Genomic DNA, 12,045 nt, shown 5'->3' with positions numbered 1-12,045 from the left:
CTGCTAGGTAACTCACACATTTGAGAAGTCATTCTTCTTCAAGGGATTAGTTTTTTCTTTGTTGTTCCATTTCAGCCAATCCCCTTCCTTTGTGCGCAGAAAGGTGCCATTGTGCACACTGCAGCCTCTGCAGATGGAAGGCTGCATTCCATTGTCCACCTTGTTTCCCTCCCCCTCTGTCCTCACCTCTTTTCCGTCTGTCACTCTTCTTCCTTCTTCACTAACTTAATTTCCAAATCTGCATTCTCATTTTCTCCTGCCACGTCCACTTTTAGATAATGCAAATAAAAGTAGGTGAATGGCACGTGGCTCCTTGGCACTCCTGCTTCTCACTGCCAGGTTGTGCAGTCTGGGGAACGGAGAAGTCTTCAAGTATCAAATCTGGCACTGAACTTCTAGTACGAATCATAATGATATTTCACAATGTCAACACACAGCAAAGAAGCCACTGTTTATCCACTGTAGCCAAAATTAGATAATAAATGGACTTTCAAAATATTGGATTATATTGATACGGAAACATAAATATAAGTAAATCCTCTTTTGGAAGCATTAACAAAGGTAGAAGACATTAAGAGGCAAAGAAGAGTAGAGATGAAATAGGTGGCCAACTTGTACATATGTTAGCTGATTCGTTAGAAATTGTGTGTGATGTGTGCATGTGAGATGTGTGTATGTGGGTGATGTGTATGCATATGTGAGCACTTTTCTGCCAAAAGGTGTAAAAAACTACCAACCCTAATGTCTCTGGACAACTGGCCTTGGTCTATACCTGGAAGAGCAATTAGAGATTTAAAATTTTTTTTTTATTAATTGCAATTTATTCACTTTTTTTTTAAATCTCAGCTGTATCCCCCTTCCTTTTCCTTTCCCAATCCCTCCCTCTTTTCCTCCCTTGCCCCTCCCCCAGTCCACTGATAGGGGAGGACCTCCTCCCCTTGCTTCTGATCCTAGCTTATCATGTCTCATCAGGACTGGCTGCATTGCCTTCCTCTGTGGCCTGGTCAGACTGCTCCCCTCAGGAGGAGGTTATCAAAGAGCCAGCTACTGAGTTCATGTCAGAGACAGCCTCTGTTCCCTTTACTAGGGTACACACTTGGAGATTGAACTGTTATGGGCTAAATGTGTGCTGAGGTTCTAGGTTATCTCCATGCATGGTTTTTGGTTGGAGTTTAAATTCAGTTGAGAAACAGGGCAAGTGAGTAGGGCACAAGAGATTAGTTTAAATAAAGTTACTCTTGACAAAAATTACCATACCTTCTTTAAAAATTCTTAGAAACTAGTGTGTCTTAGAATGTTTTCTGGGGTAACAAGAAGGAAAGCAAGCTATAACAAAACAAGGTGTGCTGTAATTTCAAAATAAGTTGCACTGATTTGTCTCTTAGCAAAATTGGTCATAGCTGCTCAGGAGAAATGAGGGAGGGGGAGGGTAGCCTTTGTTAAGCTCTAGCGCAGTGGTACTCAACCTTCTTAATGCTTTTAATACAGTTTTAATACAATTCCCCATGTTGTGGTGATCCCCACCCTAAATTTATTTCGTTATCACTTCATAGTAATTTTGCTACTATTATGACTAGAAATGCAAATATCTGACATGCAGGATATCTAGTGTGTTACCACTGTGAAGGGTCCCTTGAACCCCATGACCCACGGTTTGAAAACTGCTGGGCTAGCAGGTCTGATTGGCAAAAGCTCCTGTCTGAGTGGCAGTATGCTTTCCGGGGAAGCGACCTGATGCCAACACAGTGCTTCTGTTTACTCTGATCTCTGCTCCTTAACCCCACAGTCCCCAGCCCTCCCCATTTGCCAAGACCGAAGGCTGGGCTGTTCCTTTCCATCCCTGCATACCTTTTATTGTCCCTCTTCTTCTTCAGAGGGTGTTCAGTATAATTTGGGATAAGATATAAAAACTGATTTTTCTTTGACCCCACAAAACACTTTCCAAATATAATAATGAGGCTTTATTATGTTTTACTGTGTTAGTGCAATGTTGATGTGTTTCAAATATAATTTATCTGAGGGTAACAGATTAGTAAATTTTCTTTCTTAACTTAGTCTCTCTCTTATCTGCTCAGCTTTTGCCATAACACCACAAACCTCCTTAAAGTCAATATTAGTGTATTCCTTTAGCTTCTCCCCTTGATCTGTAGAAATACACAATGAGGCAGCCTTCTCTGTCATGGTGTTTTATGGATACTGGTGTTTTTCAAAGCAATGTTCTTGTTTTTCAGGCCTTCTGTGATGAAAATATGGGAAGAGCTTCTGGTGCTTTTGGGGGGAAAAAACAAAACAAAAAAATGAAAATATCAGGATGAGGCAAAATGTCAAGTAAGTCCCAACAATCAGAACAAAGCTAATGACTAAAAATATGAGGGGGTAAAAATGAAGTTTTGTGTTTGTTCAGGTTGCTGTAACAAAGAGTTGGCTGATTTTCAATAGAAGTAAAGATAATATAGAATTTATCGTACAACCCATCAGGCTTTCTGAAAAGACCTCCCATTAGCATGTATGTTAACTCTGCCCTTCAACTTGACTGCAACACACACACACACACACACACACACACACACACACTCACACACACATTTTTCTGTGGTATTCGTCTCAGGATTTATACTGATTAGGATATAAAGAGAAGATAGTTTGGAGTGCATCTCAGATAATGAGTCCTCCCTTTTTTGCTAGCAATGTCAGAAGAGAGGGGCACGCTGGGGAGATGCCTGGAGATTGTGGCGAGTGCTACCGGATGTTGGGCAAGGATGCACATCACATAGTACCACAGTCCTAAAACACGCTCCAGTAGGAATCGTCAGAGACCCAGCACACCGGTGACTTTTGTCATTGCTAAGTTGAGACAGCTCATAAGGAGCCATTTAAGCAAAAACGGTACATCCTCATCCACAGATGATGGGTATTCATTGTATCATGGCACCCAGGAAGGGTAGGTGGAAGCAAGGAGCAAAGCTCTTCCTGGGGCTGGACTATGAAACCTCAAGGTCTATCTCCAGGGACCCACTTCTTTCAGCACGGCCCTACCATCTAAACACGCCATCACCTTCCCAAGCACTGCAACCAGCCGGGGATGAATGAATGAATGAATGAATGAATGAATGAACCTGTGGTGAACAGTTCGTATTCAGATCATAACACCCAGAGCTGCTTATTTTAGTTGAAGGGAAGAACTGAGTACTGATTATGTTTAATTACCACACAAGAAGATGTGAGAAGACACTTGTACTGGAGAATGTGGATTCTGCAATAAAATTTGACTCCTGCTTTTGCTTAACCTGGTGGTTCAGATTCTACCACTATTTATTATGATATTTCTAGTTGCTACAAGTAATAACCTGGGAGTGATAATAAAATTGATAAGATATTTAATTATAATCCTATAGAACTTACAAGCTGGAGAAGAGAAGCATGTAAGGTTAGATGTGATTTTATTCATTAAGTAAATATGAACTGAAAATATAACACAGGCTCTATTGTCTAACACAATAGACCCTCAACTCAAACTGTAACTTATACATCTTTCCTAACGTACATATTAAAGACAAAGGTGGACGAAGTTTAAAATTGATCCATGTTCACCCCATTATTGTCTGAAATCTCAGTGCTTAAAGTCTCATTTATAAATACATTTGACCTTTTTGAAGATGATATGTTGAAGCCTTTCAGTGTCGCATTGGCTATCTGCTTACCGGTTTAGGCTTTTGGTCAGAGTTTTCTTTTTACCTTTACAATTAGCATATGCTAATTGTAAAGTGTAATAGATATCAGATATGATTATAATAGGCTGTGCTCATATCATGCTCCTCCCCAAGCCTTCTGAAGTGTTTACCACTCTAGTTGGCAGAATAATCCCAGGAAAATGGGTCCTACAAATGAGGCCAACTAAAGTCTCATGCAAAAGCCAACTTTCTTCAGAGTGTAGGACAATTTATACTCTGAGGGTTAAGGAGAGTCACCTAAACAAAGTATACCATCACAAGTTCAAGTCTCAGGTGGCAAAACCATGCTTTTCCATACAGGCATATTGATAACCACTGAAGTAAACTCACTCTAATCACTTCCACTACACCTAGAAGAAGCAAAAATATACACACTCCAAAAGCAGGATTGTGTTTTAAAGTAATGGAGGTCACAAGACTCTTGTCTTGTTTTCTAGTTTTCTCACAAGTGTTCAAAATTCTTACAGGACGCCATTTTTGGACTGTGTGCTCACATACCCAAGGTTCTCTTTTTCCCATCTAGACTCTCTTCTACTTTCACATCTCTGTCCCTTTGCAATCTAAGAACTGTGTATGAGACAAAGCATTTGATATCTGTCTTTCTAGGCCTGACTCTTTTGGCACGACATCTGATTTTAAATTCTATTTACCATTGCCCTGCAAATAACATGATTTTGTTCTCAGTGGCTGGATAATACTCCATTGGGTATGTAGGCTACACATTATAGATCGATCATCCATTGATGAGCACCTAAGCTAAGTCCATAACTTGTCTATTAGGAACAGTCCCTGTAGTGACCATGTGCACACAGCTATCTCTATTGTGAGTTGACTTTGATTCCTTCATCCATAATACAGTGAGATCAATCCTATTGTAGCACATCTATTTTTATGTCTTTATTAACTTCCAACAAGAAAAGAATCAGTTTGAATGAGGAACTACTGGTCTGTCCCTTCAGCATGACCTCCCTGGGGACATCTGTCGTTAGCCAACTAAGCGTTATTTCTATGGGGCTGATCTACTCACTGCGTTTAGAGTGCCAGACATTTCACAGAAAGGAGAGAGTCCTGATTCAGAGTTTACCTTCCACAATAGGAGGAAGTAGAACTGTCATCACACCTCTACCCTCCACAGGGAAGACATTCCACTGAGGCCACTCTCTTACTGACAGCTGCCTGTTGCTCCATAGGTCAGAGAGCTGATGACAGCTGTCAAGAGCAAGCAGCTAGTAGCCTTTCAAATAGGAAGTAGACAATTTGTGTCTTATGGGAGACAACAGGAATGTTAATTGTAGCCTCTAGACATGGTTAGTTGATCAGAAGTTATTCCAGGGAAGATCACCCTCTTGGCTTATTCTTTTCAACCCCAAGTTTTAGCCTTCAGTGAGGACAGCATGGCTCACAGTGTGAGTGCAATCTATTAGTCAGCCAGAGTAGCCCGGCCCAGAGCGGTGCCTTGTGAATTGTGAAGTCATCTGCTCATGTTAACACAATGGTTAAGTTCAGGAACAAGACAGGAGAATGAGAAGAAATGTTCTATCTGCACAGGGGAGACCCATAAACACTTTGGAACTTGGAGTCCTGGGAGGATGAATTCATTTCCATAATTCTTGAACTAATAAAATAAAGGGCCAGAGACACAGCATCATCAACTCAATTTTTTAATTAATTTATGTTTTAATAAATTATAGTTTATTCACTTTGTATCCCACCTGTAATCCCCTTCCTCAGCCCTCCCAATCTCACCCTCCCTCCCTCATTGCCTCCCATGCCCCTCCCAAGTCCACTGATAGGGGAGGTCCTCCTCACCTTCCATCTGACCCTAGCCTACCAGGTCTCATCAGGACTGGCTGCATTGTCTTCCTCTGTAGCCTGGTAAGGCTACTCTACCCTCATGGGGAGCTGATCAAAGAGCCAGCCACTGAGTTCATGTCAGACACAGTCCCTGTTCCCCTTACTAGGTAGACTGAGTTGCCATGGGCTACATCTGTGCAGGGGTTCTAGGTTATCTCCATGCACGGTCCTTGGTTGGAATATCAGTCTCAAAAAAGACCCCTGTGCTCAGATTTTTTGGTTCTGTTGCTCCCCTTGTGGAGTTCCTGTCCCCTCCAGGTCTTTTCATCTCTTTCTTTTATAAGATTCCCTGCTCTTCAACTCAATTTAAAAATAAATAAAAATCATGACTGATATGTCATCAAGATTAAAGTTATGGTGGCCAAATTCCTCTCTTCTAGGTGTTCATTCTGATTTATTCTTTATGTCAAGGACAGATGTACTTTGCAATTTTGTCTGAGTTAGTCTGTCTCTTAGGCTGAAGTGCGCTAAACCTACTTACACGCAAGACTCACTTAGAAAATGTAACCTTTACCTATGAGTAGATTACACTGAGTGTGACTGGAGACTCTGGCTGGGAAGTTTAACTGTGGAGGGCAAACAACACCTTAGCAGGCAACATAGATTCTTGCCATGAGCATGGAGAACAGGAGAAGCATGACCCTGGCTTCTACCACTTATTGAGGATATACTTACTCAAGGACCTATGTTCGGTGACATATGTTCACAGGGCTGATATGGTGAGCCATCTCAGCTGTAAGCACCAGTAAACTCAGGCCCTAAAAATTCAGAAAAAAAGTATACAGAGACTTAAAAAGCACATATAGAGGATCCCCCCTTAAGGCATATGAGCATATTTGATTGGACCCATATTTTATATTTCCACAGCATTTTATTTTGAATGAGGGTATTTGAGGGAATTGGGAAATGTGGTTAATGAGTGTTAGCACTTACATAACACCTCGATTCCTTCAGTTTTGCTTGCAGAACTTGGTTTTTTTGTATGAGTCAATGAACTTGCACAGTTCCACATGTCAGATGTCTTGGCAAACTTCACAACTGGTTCTTATCCAGCTTTAATTCTTGCATCTGGCAAGTGTTTCTGCAAAATCCCCGTGGTAGACAACCGGCTGCCTTGCAGTTCTCCCAGTCTTGGGGTAGAGCACTTGCTCACAGAGGCTGCCATACCAGAGGCCTGCTATGTTACTGGCTTACTCCTTGCCTCTAGTTAAGACTACGAGGCAGAATCCTGGTTAATAACACACAGTCAGAACTGATATTTGCCACTTATTGTCCTGGGTCATGTAAAATAAAGCCACCATTTTAACTTCTAAGGCGTTCCTCTTTCCCAGATTGATATTATTTCTGGACCATGAGTTGAAGACAATAGTTCGGCCATTCTTGATATCTCTGTCCTCCACCTTGGCAGCTTGTTAGACCTTCTGAAAACAAGAAATAAGTCATGAATCAAATTATACAAGGTTTAAAAATAAAAATGACTTTATATTCTTTCTTATATAATCTGGGTCTACTTGGCCGACAATGGTATCCCTTTCTGTTTGTCTTTAATTTTTGTGATATATCAATAGAGCTTTAGATAGCATCTTCGCCTGCTAAAAAAGTTATAAATAATTCGTAACCAATTATACACAGCTTAATGTAGAAAGGTCCCTCCAAGAAAGGCATCCCTTACAAACATGGCAATCACATGTTAAGACTTGGTCAGTGGCATCAGAGAATTTGTGAGTTTAACTTCAAGACAAATCTGGGCATAGTGATTTCTCCAAGGTCATTCACAGAAGGTGGTATTAGCTATTATACAATTATGATGAGATTCTAAAATAAATTCACAAAAGAGGACAGGAGATTTGTTTTCATTTTATGTCTCTTCCCTCTTAAACTCTGTAGAAAGCACTGAACAAAGGTATAAGTCAAATTCTCTGACCTGAATGCTATGGGAGGTAATCACAGCAGGGACAGCTATAGCTGAAAAGAAAACATGTTGATATTCAAGGCTTTGTAGCAACAAAACAAACAACAAAATGCCAACTCATGGTCTGGTAGCCACAGTCCATTTTCCAATCATGAACCTTGAGATGTATTTAATAGGAGATAGAGAAATGATTAACATCACGGAGAGTCAATGACAAAATCCAGTCAAGTAGAATAAACTTAAAATGAGCAACAGAGAAAATGCCCCAATTAAGAAGAAATCACATTAAGTCACTGCTGTGGTTCTATTTCACAAGATATTTAAACAGATTTAAAGAAATGATAGGAAACAGAGAGGTTATCTAACCCACCAGTGTTTCAAATGCCAATCTGCCAGCCTTTTCTTATCCAAGATAGGCTTTCAGAGTTAATGGCCAAATGAAGTAAATTAGACAAAGGAATGAGATCTTTAATGTAAGTCTTCAGCATGCATTACCCCATGATCTCTCACTTTCTATTTTTTATGCTCACATGTTTTTTTTTTCCTTTGAAGATATTTTAGTCCTAATAGTCTTTATTAATAGTTGACTGCTAAAATGGTTTTAACCAAAAGATAAAATAGTACTGGCCCTTCATCTTTCTTTTTCTTGATGTACTGAACCATCAAAATTCAGTCTAGAAGCCGTTGTTATTCCTTTCCTGCATTTAAAGAGAATTGTAATTCCTCATCCATGGAAGAATCCTGTATCATATTTTTTGGGGGGTGGGAGGGAAGGGAAAGGATTTAACATTTCTGGATATACTCATCCATGTTAAAGACATCTTACTACTTGGTATTTTCTTTCTCCTATTATGCCTCTCATAGGTATGTTAAGGCTTAAATAACCTTTGTTTTCTATTGTTTTGTTTTTGAGATAGAGTTTTTCTGTGGAACAGCCCAGGAAACCAGGCTGTAGACCAGACTAACCTTAGATTCACAGAGAACAGCCTGTCTCTACCTCCAGAGTGTTGGGATTAAAGGCATGCACTACCACCACCTAAATTGATTTAAATGACTTTACAGGATGGGTTTTATATGCCTAGCATTGTAGAAATTAAGAAATAATATCTAACAGCTAGTGAAGGGCTGGAGAGATGGCTTAATGGTTAAGAGCACTTGCTGCTCCTGCAAAAGACCCAGCTTCAGTTCTCAGCAGCCCCCACAGGGATGCACAACTGTCTGTAACTGCAGCTCCAGGTTCTGGCCTCCACAGGCCAACATGTATGTAGCATACATACATACATACATACATACATACATACATACATACATACATACATACTTGCAGGCAAAATGCTCGTACACATATATTAAAAACGTAAACATTTAAAAACTTAATTTAGTGGAATTTCTTCCTTTTATGTATAGCTGGAGGTAGAGCCTCACAAGCCTGATAAGTATTGTATGACTTGAGATTTGGGAAAATACAATCATTTTACACCCAGCCACATGCTTTCCTGGGTACTGTATTTGTTAAATGACACAAAGCATTTTCCAGGTGAATCCTTTTCAGACTTTTCAAGCTTTGATCCGAGGATTACATAGACCCATGTCCAGATTATAAAAATAGTTTTGCTTAGTGGGAGTTACATCCCATTTTAATCTTGAGCTTTGTCCTTCTGTATACCAACTATATTGAGAAACCCTTCCCATTGGCAAGGGCTTGCCAACATGGCTGGGATGTGGTAGCAATGGAGGGTGCCATGACTGAGATGGTGCACTTTCTTCAAGTTGCTAAGAAGAGACCCGCGCTTTTAAAAAATAATAATAATAATGTTTTTCTTATAACCATTATTCACTGGCAAACCACAATTTCATTTTATAACTGGGACACGACTTAGAGGAAAATGTTTATAATTTATTAAACAAACTCAGAATTCCGGAAGGTACTCATCTTAAATGTGGATATTTAACAGTTAAGCATCATTAAGCAAGACTTCCTTCAACTACATTTTTATATCTGTCCATGCAAAGTACTTCCTGTACTGGCGTACAAACCTACCAAAGTCTTCACTGAAAGTTAGAGAGGCTGATAGGATGGCACAGAAGGGTGCCAAGCAGGCGCTACCGCCATCTGTTTGCCCTCTATTGCCCAGGAACCAGAGAAATCCCAAGTTTTGTCCTCATGCTCAGCTGTGAGGGTGATCAAGCCAGGAAGCAGGAATAGGAAGCAAACCCCATGGACTCCCGAACTGGACTACGCCCAGCTGGAAAATGGGCACAGGGCTTCGGGGGAACAACTCCATTTGTCACTTCTGACATTTATAAACCTCACCTCAGGGGAGTACTCCAGCAGCATGAAGGGATTACTAAACAACTGAACACCTTTGCCATGATTCCATCGATTTGAATACGAGTGTACAAACAGACAACGCATATCTATGTTACTCGTCTACACAGTCATCTGTTTACCTAAACACACCTTCGTTCTCCTTCGTTACTGTATTCCTCTGTACCCTTAGGAGAGTTGGGGAATTTTTCTAAGCTTGGCCTGACCGCTCCAGCCCAGCCATTTCAACTTCCTGTCTACCTCATGGATAACTATACCTACCTGGTCTCCAGCACCCTAAAGCTTCCTTTCTTGGTCCAAAAAAAAAAAAAAAAAAAAAAACCAAAACAAAAAAACAGCCTTTCCAGCTGACTGTGTGATAGTTAACTCATTCCTACCTGCTTGACCTAGGGAGTGCAAAACATGTAATCTTCTGTGTAACTGCTTACCCTTCCACACCTTCCAAACTCTTCTAGATATGTCACTGTTTGCTTTCTTCCGGTAATGCTCTCAGTCTTTCATTTTCACTCACTGTTTTCATAAAGAGACAAGACTAAGCTGCTCTGTGTGTGTGTGTGTGTGTGTGTGTGTGTGTGTGAGAGAGAGAGAGAGAGAGAGAGAGAGAGACTGTGGCTTTATTCTTTCAAGCTTTCTTCTTAGTCAAAACTATGCACTTTAGGTGAATAAGTACATGTGTTAGTATTCTAGACAGAATTGCATTCACAGTTGGATACATAATTGATATGCATTTCTCTATAACATCTTAACTAAGGTTGAAATGGAAGCCATATGTAAGTGAAATCACACGAAGACTAAAACATGAATCATCTATAAAGCTGATCTTTTATGGTTGGGACTGAGGATGTCTGTTTTAGGTGACTAGTTCACTAACCTGGGTAACTTATAGAGTGCTTTGAAGTAGAAATTTGGCTTGTGAGAGGGCTCATGATGTTTTGCTGTGAGCTCTCTCGTGTGAGGGGCATGACTTTGGCCAGCTGAGAACATCAGTACTGGACTCTAAGGAGAGGACATATATAGAGGCCCATGCAGAGTAAGATATTGCTTTTTGGATCGACATCACTGCGCTGATCTCTTGGCTTCGACACTTGGCTTCACAGACAGAAATGTTCCAGAGAGCATCTCCGGGCAATCCAATAGAGTCTTTCTGCTTTCTCTGCTTCATGTTGGCCTTTGTACTGGACTGCTGATATCCTGAATACTGAGTCTAGTAATCCCCTAATAACTCATGGACCCTAATGAGCAGGAAATAGATAGAGAGGACTACAGCCTTTTCTTTACTAATCTCCTATCTAAGGTTGTTGGGGGGTGGTTGGGAGAGGTGAGGACTGGAAAGGAGGCAAAGGTGCTTAAGAACCCTAAATAAAGTAGTTTGATGAGAAAAATCTAAGCTTATAGTGCTTGGTTTGATTTCAGTGTGTAGACAAACTTCTTCTCACAAGATGGAGGGCAGGCCACCATTGTGCTCATCTGTAGTTTGACCTCCACATTAAGAATTTAAAACCAGCCACACTTAGGAAGGAATCAATTCAAGGAAGTTTGAAGCACGTGTTTCCCGGTGGGATTTGTTATATCAGGGACCATCAGTTGATAAAATTTACTTATAAGAAAGTAAATATTATTTAGACACACATACCATTTCTTAACACATGGACCACAGCATCTGGTGTAGTACTTTAGCATTTCTGCTTAATACTGTCTGCCTGCAAGCTGTAATTTTAAAGCATCACTGCGCTGATGAGTGGAAAGGAACAGAGAATGGAGCCCATGCTTTGCACTTTCTAGCTTTCCCAGTCCTGTTTTAAGAGGAGCTCAGCAAACATGTTACCAGTAAATGGGATGAGGAAATTAGAAAGTTAAACATACACACACTCACACACACACACACACACACACTCATACATATTCACACACACAGACACACTCACACAGACACACTGACACTCACACACATTGAAATACACACATACTCCCACTCTCACACACTATCACATTTTAACTAACTTTACTTGTGGATAAAGATAGCTAATTACCTTTCATTCACATTTGCCTTCACTTTGCTTCCCATGCTACTGAAAATGCTACTAATGGTTCTAGCCCGTAGGATAAACAGTCCAACCTAGCAGTTAAAACCATGATCTGGATCACTGAAACCAAAACTCACCCATGGCTTAGTCTTGTGGCTTTGTTAACCTGATACTCATTCTCTCTGTGTTCATGTC

This window comes from Psammomys obesus, unplaced genomic scaffold (genome assembly GCF_907164565.1).
Source record: "Psammomys obesus unplaced genomic scaffold, mPsaObe1.curated_primary_1811, whole genome shotgun sequence".
In the NCBI taxonomy this organism is placed as follows: Eukaryota; Metazoa; Chordata; class Mammalia; order Rodentia; family Muridae; genus Psammomys; species Psammomys obesus.
Note: the sequence above shows the minus strand (reverse complement) of the source record.